The sequence below is a fragment of the Megalopta genalis genome, chromosome 3, assembly GCF_051020955.1.
Source record: "Megalopta genalis isolate 19385.01 chromosome 3, iyMegGena1_principal, whole genome shotgun sequence".
Lineage (NCBI taxonomy): Eukaryota > Metazoa > Arthropoda > Insecta > Hymenoptera > Halictidae > Megalopta > Megalopta genalis.
In genome coordinates, this window is record NC_135015.1 from 20,856,869 (window position 1) to 20,873,454 (window position 16,586).

The 16,586-nt window shown below is 41.0% G+C and overlaps 1 protein-coding gene across 2 annotated transcripts in view; it reads right to left on the minus strand.

Moving 5' to 3' along the window:
* Pka-C1 (Protein kinase, cAMP-dependent, catalytic subunit 1) overlaps positions 1-16,586 on the minus strand; it is a 60,808-nt gene that overhangs the window by 14,675 nt on the left and 29,547 nt on the right. For both annotated transcript variants that reach the window (XM_033478392.2, XM_033478391.2), the window contains exon 2: positions 1-16,586. This exon is cut by the window's left edge and continues 14,675 nt beyond it; it is cut by the window's right edge and continues 29,078 nt beyond it. The gene's annotated coding sequence lies outside the window, so the exon portion shown is untranslated.

The following is a 16,586-nucleotide window of genomic DNA, read 5'->3' on the forward strand; positions in this document are numbered from 1 at the left end:
ACCCATCATAATTACGCTCGTGACTTTCGGGGCCTAAGGTTAATATACGAGAAATTAAATCGACATTTGAACAACAAAAGAAAAGCTAAATATCGTGTCCCCATTTTTACAGTATAATTGCAGTGATCGCAGAAGCGAAAAATATCTCCGTGCCGGATAATTCGGCATCATTTAATTCAATTAGCATCGAATAACATACCTAATGTTATTCAAATAATGAATTACAACTTCAACTTCGTTACAGAGAAAAAAAGTTCTTAGTTCATCACGTCGGTCGAACAGTTACAGAAACACCGCGCGACATCGTCGACGATCAGCTATCATAATTACGCTCGTGACTTTCGGGGCCGAGTGTGTCGCATCTGCCGGCCAGATACGACGCTGATACGACGGATTATAAAGAGACTGAAACGACTGCGATTAAAGGAGCGAAGCTATTGCTCGAGTTAGTGGACGTAATTGAGCGTCTTCGACTCGGAGCGAAATCGTTCGACGGAGCGTTATCGATCGCGACCGATAGGCTCGCGAGGCTGACGAGCTGCTGAACAACCGGTTATTAAATAACAGCGAGAACTCGCTTTTCGATCAGATTTTCTGCAAAATGATTGCGAGCAGCGCTATGCGACTTTCGACGGCGAGTCGTTCAAGAAACATTGTCCGATACATCGCGAAAACGTTGCATACGCGACTCGTTCTCCACACAAATAACGAGATAATAGTAATAATGATGAGTAATGATAAACAACGAACGAAGAATGAATGTAGAATGAACAAATAACAGTAACGTCTCTCTAACTGACGCCCCGGATTGCGCAGAAAAATACGATTGCTCGAGCCTCGTGGTTTATTTTTATAGTTATAAATTGTCTACAATTATAAAAACAAGCCGCGAGGCTCGAATAACCGTAATAATCAAGGCTCTTCCGAAATTATCCATTTCAGTGGACAATGCGAGCGTCGATAAGGGGACATTACCGTAATCCGCGAAGCAGAGAACTCGATACAGCAATGTCTCCCTTATTGACGCTTAGATTGCGCACGAAAATAAACAATTTGCGAAGAGCAGATGCGATTATTCGAGCCTTGTTAGCCCGTTTTTATGATTGTTGAGAATCAACGACCGTAAAAACGACCCTAAAAGCTGGAATATTCGTATCTTCCCTTCCCGAATTGTCCACTTTCGTGGACGATCCGAGCGTCAGTAAGAGAGACATTACTGTACCCTGCTGTTCGGTGCCATTTTTCGACGAGAAAAGAAAAGTATAAAGAAAAGGAGTTCCGTAGGCGACCACCATGCTTGGAACGTATACGCAGGTAGCCTTCGGGGGTCATCGTGTACGCAAAAGCAACGAACTTCGTCAAGGTTAACTGCTTCGGACACGCGGTGAAACGAGCACGAGAGGCTCGTCAACAGCGAGCATAGGAATCACGCGGCGGCCTTCTCCGTTCTTTAAGGCAACTCGGTGCTTCGGACCAGTCGCGTCGAAAAGGTGACCCGAAACAATTTTCTGTCGAAATTTCCGACGATCGCGTCGGCGTTGATCTCTCGACGCGTTCAGCACCGACGATCGATCGCTAAAATTCCCACATAGCTGATGCAATTCAATTAATCAAGCAAAGACAAAAACCTTTGAAAAAAGCCTTCAAGAATATGTCAAAAAAATATATACTATGTACAATTCCTCGTATCGACGTCTCGAGATTGATTCTACCTCTGAATCTAACTCTACGTTTCTACGAGGAACAATTCATTTTTGACGCGAATATGATTCCGGTATCGTGAACGTGTTTCCCATAGAATGATCCCAAAATATGACGGAATCATTCTTTGCTGAATTTATCGGCTGTATCTTAGAATTTTTTCGAGGCGATTTTCGATCTTATTTTTCTTTCTTTCTAAACGATTTCTTTTTAAGACGATCTTGAAACGAAACGGTCTTTCAGTCGGTTCGATTCAAAAAGTCGCCGTAACGCAATTAAACCATTATCATTACCTTCCACCGAATGGTTAAACCCTTGAGTACATATGACGAATGGGACTCGTCACGGTGCAGCTATATTTTTTCTTTTCTAAATTACGGATGATGAGACTTATTCGTCATTTGAAACTGATCGTTCAACTTTTTATTAATCTGTATATATTACATGAAATAAATGCATTTGCCACGGTACAACTACTACAACACCGATTCAGATAGGTTTGAGACGCAAGAACTTGTTCAAACAAGCCTGTACCCAAGGGGTTAATAAGCGACGATTGATCTGTGCAGCAATTATTATGTCTTCTTTTCTTGGAAACCCAAATAAATATATCTTCCAAGCTAATTTCAGTTTAGAATTCGTAGGCAGTATTTCGTCGGCAATTTCTGGTTTCTATTAAGAAAGAAAAAATCGTGCTACATGGGATCGATTGAATCCTGTTAGCAAATACCCTAATTCGGTAGATACTTTACATTGACCCGGAGATCGTGCATGGAATTGCTCAATTATCGACGATTTGAACAAATATATTGGGAACTAATAAATTGATCGCAGCACTTCTTGGGCAAAAAGAAATCTGTATTGCACAGAGATTTGTCTCTTCCCTTATTAACTTTAGCAAATGGCAAAGAATATAACAGTACCTTCAAACTCTTTTAGCTATTGAACATTCAGTGCACCTATCTCAAAATAAGTTAAATAATCCGCAGTCTACTGATTAGTCGGCTGATTAGAAATATCTTGAAAAATACGTACGGAAAAATGACCAACTACAGTCCTGAACGATTATAAACATCGTCGAGGGTACAGTCGAGAAAAAGTGATCAGCAGGATTGGAAGGTAATTTGTCAAATGATTGTCGAATAGATTGTCTAAAAAAGCGTAGACATTCCTTCCTATCACTCCGATGAAACGGTCTTGCAACGCCAGAAGCAATTATCCGTCGAAACTAGTAAATTTATTTCCCCTGAATCATTTTTTTTTTTTTTTAGTAAATGTCTCCCTAATTCGCGCCCAGATTGCGCGCGGAAATGGACAGTACGGGAAGACGAGACACGATCGTTCCTACCTCGCGTCTTGTTTTCATAGTCGTTGACAAAATCAGCAACTATAAAAACGAGTCGCGGAGCTTGAACATCTGCACATCGAAATCTCCGTCTACCATTTTGGTGCGTGATCCGAGCGGCGCAAATTAGGGAATCGCCGTAACCAATTGCTCGGAGACAGGCGACGCAGAAAATTCGATTTACCCGGCGCGCGCAGAAATAGACGGACCCGGTTCCTTAATCGGAGGCGTTCCAATTAATATATCGGGGGGACGTTGAACAGCGTGTAATTGAGATTAAAGCTTCCGGGTGTAAAACGAAGCTGCGGTTCTGGCCAAGCAATACGACGATGGACCGGGTTATCGGGGGTCAGTAGAGTGGCGCTTGACGTCGCGCTGATACGGTCACCAGTTTCCCACAAAGTGGTTGGACGTTTATCACTATTCTCTCATCACGGCCGATACTAATGACCGAAGTACATACGGGCTGCTATTGCCGTATTGCGCGAGACGGACCGCGATAATAATAGAATGCCGGGTGTCAACTTGCTAGGAAAGTTTGGTTCGATAAACTCGGTCTTTTCGGTCCCGTCTTTTCATTTGTCGACTTTCTACGTTCTCTCGATTTCGACGATTTCGTTCCCGCGTTCTGATTTCTCTTACAGGGTTCGACGAACTCTCTGAACCCTCAGGATTCACCCTGAAAACCAGGACGTTGGTTTTCGTTCGTCAAGGCTATTTACACTGCTTAATATAATATTTTGATCAGTTACGCTACAACGGAACTGTGTATAACCCTTTGTCCTACAGCCACGTCCGAGAGACGTGGTCAGATAATTGGGACAGAGATGATTACCAGGTCCGAGAAACGTGGTCGAAAAATCGGAGCAGAGACGATTATTACGTCCAAGAGATGTAGTTAGATAATCGGGAAAAGGATGACTACCACGTCTAAGAGACGTGGTTGAAAAATCGAACCAGAGACGATTACCACGTCCGAGGGACGTGGTCAGATAATCGGGGCAGAAATGATTACCACGTCCGAGAAACGTGGTAAAAAGATCGAAGGCTCGGATAAATAAGTTCGAAAGCAAGAGCTTTTATTTTCTTTCGTCATTCTATGCAACAGCAACCTTTCAAAAAAGCGTTCCAGTTATTGTCCAGTAAATTGTTCATTGTATCGTCTAAAAAGAAATTCAATTTGCGTGCGTTCCAATTCCGACGAAGTTATCGCATTTAAAAAAATGTCCGAACATTAACGGGAGTCACAATTGCATTTGCATTCCGTAAGAGAAGCTCGCGTTCGACTTTTCGTGCAACCACGAAAAGACTCGGCCAGTGTCCGATCTTGTTCGTGGCACACGTTCTTGAAACTTAAATCGTAGGGCAAAGGAATTCGTGATGAATTAATATTTTGTTTGTAAAGGCGGTGGTATGTCACTTATTATAGCCGTACATCTATAATTTGAATAATCATAAATAAATAAAGTTATCGAAGAATATCGTGTTAGTTGGTCAACAAAAGTATAAAGCGAACAGAGGGTAGCGATCTACGTTAAACGATACGCACGAAATATTTTTGTTTCTAAGCGACGGAGGGTGAAAGTCGCTGCGGAAAAAGCCATTTTCATCTACTAATAATAATAATGATCTACTAATAATAATCACCAATCAGCGTTAAAGCTCGAAGTCAAACAGCAGCTCCAGATAATAATTTCCTGGATTCACGGAGAACAGTGCAATCTTGGGCACGTAGAAGGAGAAAATGATCACGAATAATGTGTCATAATTGGCAGCACGACGGCTCAAATAGACGCGATTCGCCGCGTCCTTGAGGAACGGTAAGGGCAAACTAGCTTCAGAGGGTGGCGACGCGTTCTGTGTAGACAAGGCGTGACTGCGAGCCTTTACACAAATACCACTGGAATACAGAACCTGGTTATCAAGCCTAGAAACTAAGCTCACAAGCAACGGAGAGTGGACAAATGATTGTCAAAAGCTTCCTAGCGGTGTGTGTGTTACAAGGATCTGCAAGGTGTGCCCAAACAGAGCCGCTGTTAGACATATTAGAGACCGGAAATACAGTCTCAAAATGGTGGATCAGAAGACGAATTTACCGCGTATTGAAACAGCTGCGGGATTCGACGCACGAATCAGATTATTTATGGTAATGGAAGTGCATTTTGGGTATTCGTAGATCATGATTCAGCCTTACTCTGTGGAGTTACGTTGACTCTATCGATTGAATTAGGCTAACACAGCGATCTCTTTGCGGAATAACTACGGAGGAAGACGACTTGAAAAAAACATACGGTAAACTCATACACGAGCAAATCATTTTCTCTCGTTTGTGAAATCATCGGCTAAAATTACTCCGCGAAATTTTCTTGGCACTCGTGCGAGCTATCCATGCTTGTGTTAGAATTCGCATGAACTGGGGTCTCCAAAAACGGTCGAAATGACTGGTCTTTTCTTTTATCGTTTCCCTGGTTCACGACATTATATTATAGTGTTGTTCGTAGAAGCAATTCTGATATGTGACATAAATATCGCAACGCTTGAAAAAAAATCCGATCTTGTTATTCTTATGGAACAATGTGGGTACATTGATCTTGTTCAGAGGTCAGTAGTGAAACGTTTTATAAAACGTTATGTATGTTTCAGTTCGAGAGAACGTTCAATCACCTAAGCCGCTGGATCTTCGGAGATTGGATAAAAGCAGACCGAAATATTTGCTCGCGTGCAAGACGAACTTTACAGAATGTGTTTGAAAAAAATCAGTCGATAAGGCTGCGGAGTTATTAGAATCGTCAACTCCATTGTGATTGAAACGAATCGGTATTACAGATCTTGGGATTATTACTACACTGGTGGTACTTTGGTGAATCAAATTGCTAGGTTGAGTTGCAAAGATAAATTACAAAGCGAATTATTCAAAATGGATTGCCTAGTCGAATTGCAAAAATAAATTGCACGGCGGAAGTCACCGAAGCTGATTTGCAAATCAAGTTGCAAAGTTATATCGCGCGGTGGAGACTTGCAGAAGACAATTCATAACAAATCCAGCAACTTGAAAATTTGAATTCAACGGACGGAAGCTTATCAAATCGGATTGCCAAGTCCGATTTGACAAAGTTGAATTACAACATCGAATTTATGATGTAATTACAACTACGATCACAGTTCCCAAATTGCAAGGTAGAATTTCAATGTCGCGTCGCAAAACCCTAATTGCGATACCGGAATTTCCGGGCTGAATTACGACGTCGAATTGCAAAGTCAAATCGCCGGACCCGAATACATACCAATGACTACAGATACGAAATGCAGAGTCAAGTCACATTGTTGAATCGCAGACTCTAATCACGGTCACCAAATGGCCAAGTGGAATCACAAACGAAAGTTGCCAAGTCAAACCACAACTCCAACTGCAAACTCGGATTGTGAAGTAAGGACGCGAACAATGAATTAAAATGTCGAATCGCAGATTCTTATTTATTACAAACGTAAATCGCAACGTGGATATGTAAGTTCCTACGACTCGGTCAAGTCACAAGCTCGAAGTGCAAACTCGGAATTATTAAAAAATACGAAATGCAGAGTCAAGTTACATTGTCGAATTGCATACCCTTACAACAAGACTCTTATTTCCAAATTGCAAGATGGAATTACAAATTCCAATTGCAAAGTCAAATCGCAGGTTTAAACTGCAAACTCGAAACACAATGTCGAGATGCAGAGTCAAGTTACATTGTCGAGTTGCAGAGTCAAGTCAGACTATATGATCGAATTGCAAGCCGAATTGCAATGAGTCAAATTTCAAAAACCCGATATTGCAAGTCAAACGGCGAAGTCAACGAGCAAAAACGGATCGTAAAGTCAGGTTGCAAAAAGTTGTCACTTCCTCCGACTATCACACGCACGCAATCACATTAGAACGCCGATAATTACGGATTACCCTGGCCAGATTGGGTGCGGCGGTGAGACATAAGGAAAAGGCGCTGAGAAGATACAACCTGATTTAATTTCGGCACGCACGAACGTACATAATGCTTACAGAATGAGCAGCCATATAAGTGCAAGTTGTGCTTTGACTGAAGGCGGGAAATTCAGTGATAATGGATGGTTCAACAGACAATAAATCTGGATAGATGCGTTTCCGCAGCGCAATTCGTCTCTTCATGCGCTGCACGCGCGCGATGTCGCAGCTCGAGGTCAAACGCACATTCCATCGAAGCACCGTCAAACGAATCGTCGCAAGGGTAAGGGTTTGGAAAACTATGAAAAGAAGTAAACCATTCAAAGAGAAGACGATAAACTGTCCCCGAATCTTGAGCAAGTGATCACGCGAAAAGCGACCGAACTCGTAGAAACGGTTCATTTCTACTTTTTACTTTTGTGTTCCCAGAAATCATTCTGTGAGAGATATTTTTAGAAAAATCTCGCACGGTACAGAACACGAAGAAAGCCAATCTCTTTGTTGTGTTCTAGCACACGATGAGGATACGTTAACAAATGGCATATAAAGTCGAGAATTCTCCAGTGTCGATTTTTCAACGAGAAAAATATGACGGTAGAGAAGTTCGCTTAACAGATGCAGGTTGTAAATGAGCTTTGTCAACGATCGCAATTATACCACGAGAGAGGTTTTCGACAATTTGATTTTGACCGTAGTAACTTCTTTCTAATAGTTTGATAGATTAATCCCTGCGAGTTGGCAGATCACGAATAATACCGTTGTTATCTCTCTCGTGTCTAACTCCCGATTTCTGATCTTCCGCTCGAATTTTTGTCGGCGCTGAAACTACCGAGAAGACAACAGTCATAATTTCCCAAGACTTCGTGATAAATGTCTACGATAATCACGTATTTGTCGAAAATGTTTAGCAGCTGTGCTTTGCTCGATAACGAGTTCGACTCTAAGATGAACAGCTGGCTCTCCGTACAAGTTCAGGCATTAACTCCAGAAACATCTGCACTAAACGCGCTGTCCAACCCATAATGACGGAAAAGTTGATCTTCCAAGGGCAAAGTAGCTATCGTTGTATTCGACTCGCGACGTATTACCACCCGTTTCGTGGAACTTCGTGCTTCCATCTGGTTCAATTGTGGTTCTGTCTCCCATGGCACAGGAGACTAACCTGTTTTTGGCATTGTTCGGCGTTGATCCTGCAAAGTTTATCCAAGTCTCTTCCTCGCGCTCTCTATCACGCAGGTGCGGACAAAAGAAAAGTAAAAAGAATCTCGTAGGAACGTTAGATAAGAGTCGCACACGCGGCCTGTCAGAAAAATATGCCCAATGAATGGAAAGAGCCGCTGTGCATTATCTTGAACAAATGGAACTTGTTCCACAAGTATGGCGACGGACGAGTTGATATTTCGTGATAACGTTCGTGGCGAAGGGAAACGCTGATGATAAAAAAGTCGAGTAGACAAATGTTAAGCTTGCGGAAAGAAGTGAAGTCAAATCTTTTTAAATGTCCTGTGAGGAAGCTCGACAATAAGAAATCTGAGAACATGGATTTATTTGCAGCCACTTTGTGGCCGGATTGTATGCGAAGCTGAACGATCCGAGAAAGGATTATAGAGGATTATACTCGCGTCTCATTTTCATAATTGCCGAATGATCATCGAAACAAGAAATACAGCAATAGACTCTCCTCTTCCCAAAATGGTTAATTTTTGCAACCAATACCAACAGGAAATCCTGAGAAATAAATAGTGACCCGAACTATCCGAATTTATTATATCCGAAGTTTCCCTACTTCGAACTCCGAGATTATCGAGCCAACAGATTTGTCAGATTTTTCGCTCTTTGCATCTTACTATTGTCGATCAACGGTGATCCTTTCATGGAACATCATTGAAAAAATTTCTGGACAACGATAACGGGGCCAATGATATGCTGATCGTTAAATTTAAAATTTTCGTCGATTTAATAATGCCACTAGAGCCACTGTAACCTAAGCGATTTTGCATTGTTCTATTGTGGTGACAAGGAAGATTTGTAGAATTTTTCCAAATCATGCCAGTCCATCTGTTCTCCAATAAATGAACTCGTCACAGCATCGTGTAGAAGCTTTGCGATTTTATGAGAAAACATTTTAAGACATCAGCCATTTTGATTAGTATAGTGGCGTCTTCACTGACCCTGCATATCGTGTCACGAATGGCGCGCAGTGTATGATCCGTCGACGCGTATAGTTGCGAAGCGATGTCGAAAATAACTTCGAACCGAAAATCATATCTCAAACAATGATTAATGCGAAGGAGTTCGGACGGTAACGAAAACGCCGATTTTCAGCTCGATAGTTCACCGAGGTCTAGCACCTATTATTATAACGGCCGATGGCCATTTTGTGGAACGAAATGGCGGAAACGCGACGCAACGTTCACGGATGGACAAAGTTGCAGGAGGAATGGAGTAATCACGCGGTGAAGACGATGGCAATTTAAAATAAACGAAGCAGGGTGTCGCGCATCGAGAAATTCAACAATGGATTCCGTTAAACTTCTGAACCGCTCGAGATGATGTCGCAAAATTCGCATAAGACATAAGGACACCGTCCTGTCGCTGTCAAAGGTGATCTTCAAAGGTGTGCACAAGACTTACAATTCCGATTATTGTTCAAGTTACGTTGCACAGAGATAATCCCGCGAGTGCATGTCTCTGAGAATTGGGGCAAAAGATCGTCGCGATTTCGCGGTATCTTTTTCTTCTGTCGCTCGGAACGAGCAGATTTCAGTGATGTTACTAATCGTACAATCTGATCACTCTAAATTTCAATCGCGTATGATATACAATCGAACGCAACACGATTGATTCGGTATACATTCAGATTCGTTCCTTCGACAGACACGGTGTGCGAATACGCGTGTCTAATGAAACTGCAGATCTGCCGCGAGATTCCAAATACGCGCGTGTTTTCTCCAGAATACTCCACACTAATTAATTTGCCCGTGAACACCGGTGCTGTAAGAGTACTTCATGGCAAAGCGTTGACGTCGACGAGTGTCCCATTCGGTGTTATCTGGCCCAAGGGTAGAATAGAAACGAAAAGCTGCAATCAAATATTTACCAACTGGATTATCCAATACACGATTGGTGAAGCAGTGAGGTTTTCAGTAAGGCAACTATCTCCTATGATGAGCGTATAGGACGATTAAGTATATGGCTGAGAACGAGCATTAATTTACAAAGAACGTAAAAGCACATCTGTGGTGAACACAGCCACAGATGAGAAACATTGGTGAGAAAAAGGCGAGATCAATGACAAAACTCGTCGCTTCAATGACCGTGTCGGCCGGGCTGAAGTTACTTTTTTAGTAATTCTTTCGTGTCATTTTCTAGACGGAGATTAATGACCAACGGTTAAATTGACCGAAACTTTTGAAAGACTTCGAGACGGTAACGATTACGCGGACAATTTAGTGTTCATTTTCTTCTTTTTTCTCTGAAAATACTCGATTAAGCGAAACATTTTGAACCTAAAAATTTGGTCAATTAAACGGGAAGTATCTGGTTGTTCATGTTCAATGAGCAGAATGATAAAATAAGCAAAGTAGTCCGGGCTCCTTCTGTTGGGCCAACGACACCTTAAAGTATCGCAGTTAATAGAAGCGAGAAAACGGACTATCATATCGCGTATATCATCGTGATGTGATTACGTTATAATCATTTCGATTGTTTGAACCGAACGATGCAATTGGGATAGCGCACACCTCGGCCGCATTTTTTAGTCGTTTCGCTATGTGAATGAACTCGTAACAGTTACCGCATATTTGTTCAAATTATACAGCAACTAACGATAATAATCTTTTAGATACGTTATTTTGGCCAAGGATTAATTACATGACACATACCGTTCTCCTTGCTTTCAACTAAGAGGCAACGTTGGGATGATCGTTTACCTGTGAGTTCGTAAAGAAAAGCGGAGAGAAAACATATAACACCGCGAAAACTTGATGAAATGGCTACCGAAGATGTATTGTTTGTTCGGATTCTTCTGACAACGTCAAAATGCTATGCAGCAGGATACGCCATACTGAATTATTAACAGGTTGCATTCACGAATCAGACCAACTCAACCTCCTGTTGTGTCAATTGCACTTTGTACGTTAAGAATAGGAACAATAATCGCAACGATAAAACTGTTGCAGTCGAACTTCTTTTTGCTACACTCGGATGCAGTTATTCCTAGTTCCAGTTCACGCTCAGGCTCCGCACAAAAATCGACAATTCGGGAAAGAGAGTACTAAGGGTACGTTGAGTCTTGTGGTTCATTTTTCATAGTTATCGATCATGAACAACTACAAAGTTGGACCGTAAGGCTCGGTCGCACGTGTTTCTTTCTTCCCAAAGTATCGACTTCCGTGCCGAATCTGAGCGCAAATTGAGGATAAAAGTAACTGCACAAAGATGTTTTAATCGCTTGGTATCCACTATCCAGGGACATTGGAAACGATATTGAAATTTTGATATATTGCTACTATTCTGATACGTACAATAGAAGAGGACTCTTTTCGTGGAATTTAAGCGTCTTCGACATAGGAGCTATATCTCCTACAAACCGAGTCTCGGATCGGTTACTTTGAATCTGTAATTTCATCCCCGTACCTCGCTCAGAGTAAAATCGATGTATTCGGTTTACAAACGTCTGTCGTTATAATGACGTTGTAACCGCTGCGCCAACGAATGAAAATCAAAATGACGTATTAATTATTCTCGATACCGGTAAAAGCTCCGTTACCACTGAAATTCTAACAACGGCAAATGGCTTCACACTTCTTGCAATTTCCAAACAAGCATCGTATTAGTGCGGCGAATAAAAAAATTATGCTATTTACTTAAGCCGATAGTGGATGTTATGGTAGAATTACACGATGCTAGATACAACGGCTATTTTCTGCAAGGGATACGCACATTCCAACGGAGCATTAAAAAAATGTTCCAGTAGGATTCCTACGATATCACGATCTCAAATTCACAGAGGCATTCGCCCGTACACCGCAAACAAAAATGTTATAGCAATCATGAAAATATCATGAACGACATGTCATTTATCGGACATGTCTGGGAAACTGCCGTGAATTAATCGAAGCGGGACGATTCCGAACTTCTTCCTGGGCACATGCCACTTTTTTCCCTCCACAGCGACAATTTTCGAGAAATAATATCAAAATAATCGCGTTTTCGTTTGTGTATCGACTTTGGTTCAAGGTCAGAGGCTCCGGTGGAACGCAACCGAATGATAGTCGTTAGCTTTGTACAAAAAGGGCTAACCGCTGCTTACCGATTATACGTCGATTATCTTTCATCCGTGTTTGTCCCAAATCCCAAACGTATGAATAAATATACTGTCCGTATCGCGAGCTGCACTTTTTCTAAATAATGTTTCTACTATTGAAACCGGCAACGCACGTACTTGTATCATCTGTATCTTCTTAATCGTGGCCCCCCTGCGAAAGGGGCGTAAAGCATGCCGCTACGATTGTTAAATGTCATTCACGCCGTCCGGACGTGTTCACCATTTTTTCAGATTGCAAAGTTTGCGGACAGTTATAGTTCTGCATCAAACAACCGTATAATGCGTGAGATATCTTCGTTGCCAATTTGAAAGGGATTAAATATTGCTCACTAATAGATATATATTGCTCAACAGATTGGATTAGGAACGATCACTTGACGTTCCATCAGCGTAGGAGCATTATTTTATGAAAAACTAATACAGCTTTGTACATCGACGATACAGACAGATGGATCAATTTTTCGGTGGAAGATTCGACTTCTTCCACCTCGAGACGACTTTTGAAGATCCGAATAGGAAACGGATCAATGTGAAATCGGTACTTTAGTTTTCTCGCGTTTACTGAACGGTTGAAACGATAATTGGCGTACGCGTCGAGCATCACTTTTCTTTTCTTGATGCCCCGAATCAATATAGCAAAAGGCATAACGATACAAATTCGAAGGTACCACTGCGTGGTCACTTCCTGTCCATTCTTGTTACCCTACTACGGAGGAAAACGATTTTGTCGATCACAGCAGCATGCTATTAGCAAATATACTAGGTTGGATGCCGAGGTTATGCCATAAAGTTGCACCTGCAGCCGGGGCTTTTAAATTTTGCGGGAATATCCATCTCGCAGACTGAAATAAATGTATATTGTAGTCGTAATGGACTCGATGGAAAGGCCAATAAATGACATTGTTTCTCTCTTCGGTATGTCAATAGTCTCCTGTTGTTCCGTAAGATATTCGTTGCACCGATACTTCTTCTAGCGATGTTTTCCACTCAAATTATTTTGCGGAGAATACAACAGTACCTTCTGGCTCTAAAGCCATCTGTTACGTCTGTATACGATATAACCATTTTTGTTCCGAATACTCCGCAGTCTCTAGTCGATCAATCGATAAAGAAAGAACATCGTAAAAGAATGGCCAAACAAACTGTTACAAGTCTGAACGACAGAACGCTCTAGAACATGATAAGCAGGATCGAATTATAATTTTGTCGATTGACATACCAGAGAATTGAACACTATTCCGCAGATAAGAATTAACAGACGTGTCTTGGCGCATAATGAAAATCCTACAATTCATTTCAAGAAAATTTGCTTCCCGAACAGATGTAGCACTTCGATTGAATTGGCCAATTTGCAGAGAATACAGCAAACAATCTTAACGGTTCCGAAAGAATTGAACACTTGATGGGACCATTTACTACCACGAATGCAACAAGATATCTCGAAAGATACCTTCGCGAGCATGGCTGATAAGAACTTGAAATAGCATAAACCCGGTGCATGGCATGAATTATTATCGGAGAGAGATTGCCAAATCGCGATTCTATTTGTCAAGCTAATCTGGATCTTTTTTATATTCAGCGAATTTCGTACGACGAAACCTTTAAATGCGCCTATTTAACTTTACAGCTAAGGTGACTACTATTGTATATATCATTGAACCAAGCAAAATGACATAGGTTTCCTTTGTTGTATCTTGTGCCAGTGTTTTATGGCTTTAACTCTGAGCCTATCTTTGCGTACGTTTAGAACTCAATTGTTGTTGAGAATTGGATTGTCGCAAATAAATCTAAAAGGCGTTTCTGAAATAATGAACCCATTCCTTACTCCCAACGCATATGCACAATATTGACTGCATTGATTCATTAACAGGGAAAATTCAACGGCAAAGGGAAGTTGCTTGATTATATTCTCATCCAGGTTGCTTGATTATATTCTCATCTCAATTCCATTTGTGAGATCCCTTCGCTTTTTAGCTGAACGGTTTCTCGGTATCGCAAATAACCCTCCAAATTGATGGTAACGTAATAGAATCATCCTCTACTAGAACCGTGGTCAGCGTGTCCTACATTTGCAGAAAATAAAAACGTCGTATAGATGACGCTTAATCTAATTCGTCAGCAGTAGGGATACAAAGTAAACCGTAATGCGATCGAATTCGATTTTTTGAAACATTTCTCACGAAACGAACAGGAAAAATAAATTCGAGATATGGTCGAATTTGTAATTTGAAGCCTCTGCGACACCGTTAGATGCATTACTTCTCTTAAATAGATGCTTCGCGAATGAATCGACGTGTACCATCATTATGAATCTCTCGTTGATTTCAAGACCCGAATAGAAGTAAGATTCTGGCTTATAATTCGTATCTACTGTAAGCAAAGCAAAGTCATGACAACAGTCATTCCTAAATTTCTCCAGCCACCCATCTAAATAAATCTATTATAGTCCTACATGGAGTATTTTTTTTTATTCGATGAATTGTTCAGTTGTTCGCAAATTCAAAGAGCTAAGTTGTTCCCGTACCAGTAACAAGAGAAAAATTAACTGAAGTAGATCGACAAATGTGTTTATGAAGAATGGTACCCTCCCCCCCCCCCTCAATCCACCCTACGTCGGTACAACATGCGTTGTACAGGGATTTGTTTGTTTCTTCATTAATCTTAAAAACCATGTAAATGGTGTAAGAGTATCGTCAAATTATCGTAAAGTTCCGACAACTTACAATACGATATAACCATTTCTATCCTAAGTGTAAGAAGACCGGCGCATTCATGTGAAGACTGCCATTGATAAAGATGAAAGAAATGTGATGAACAAATTTGGGATTAGAGTTATCGATCGTAAAAAGATAGTCGGATCTATAAAAACTACGTCCGGTTATCGAAGACGGATCGACAATGAATTTCAGAGATGTTCTCTTTATCTTCTTCTGAATGCAACTCGACGTCTACGATCATTCTTATAAACCAAGCTGCATGACCGTCACTCCGAAATCGCCGCTTTCTGTTCGAAAGATGAAACAAAATTCGGGGAATTTACTGCAGTTTCGCGGTAAGGACGGTCCTTGATCTGTCGTGTACTTTGTCGATTAAGTGCCGTTTTAGGTGCCACACCCACCGGTCTAAAGTATATACCATTTACATGGTATACACTTTACCATGTCTTGTACCATTCACAATATTTGTACGCGTGAAGATTAGTTCTACTTCAACATCTGATACTGAGTTTGCTCGAGGAACGTTCATTATCAATCCTGAAATTTTCTCGCAATTGATATGAAAGTATTGTGAACCATTCGCTAAGAGTAGTGAAGCGTGACGCCCTCGTAAATCATTCTCGTGAAAGAGAAATGTTCGACACTACCGATGATCTTGTTAATACATCTATTACTCGATATAGGTGAACCTAACTTAAAAAATATATGACAAAAATATATATCTCCAATATTTTTACTGCAGACACGACTTGTCTTCGTCTTCTAATTACGAGTCTTCTAATTATGTTAACCTCCACCTCACGCCGTTAAGTAAATTAATTATTTTCGAGTGAATCGTCAACAAATGGCGATCAACGTGCACAGTCGTTATTTTTGTCCTTTCCATTTTGCAAATGCCAAGAATAAAGAGACAGTCCAGAGAGTCCCACTTTGCTGAAACCAACCAGGCCAATTCGTCGAACTACGTCCTTTTAATATTCATTTCAATAATTTTATGGTACATTGTAATATGGTAATAATTTTATGGTAATTGTCTCCGCTAGCCCGGAGAAGCACAAAAACGTTAGAATTTATCGTTTCGTCGTCGATCATCGATATTTTTAAGAATTATCAGACGATCTTCTTTATTTGCTCACATCTGTCGACTAAATGGACTCGCATACCCTCTTGCGAAATGAAGGGACTCGAACACATTTGGATACATCAGTTTCAAAATTCCTTCGCGACATGTTAACACAATGAAAACCCAGAACATATTCTAGTCCGACATTCCATTAACATCCTAAATTAAAATCCAGTATGCCGACCCATCGTGATATCCGTGTATCAGCCCTTCACATCCTGCACTTCAAATTATTGCACAAACACCTGCGCATGCAGTATGTGTAGGCAGCATCTAGGAGAAAACATAGTCCGGAGAATCGCATTCCACAGCGAACAATGATACTATTACAATGCTATATAATAAATACTAAGTACCCAAACAATACGGATTTACTTGCTAATGTTGTCCTTAATCATACACGTTTTTACATC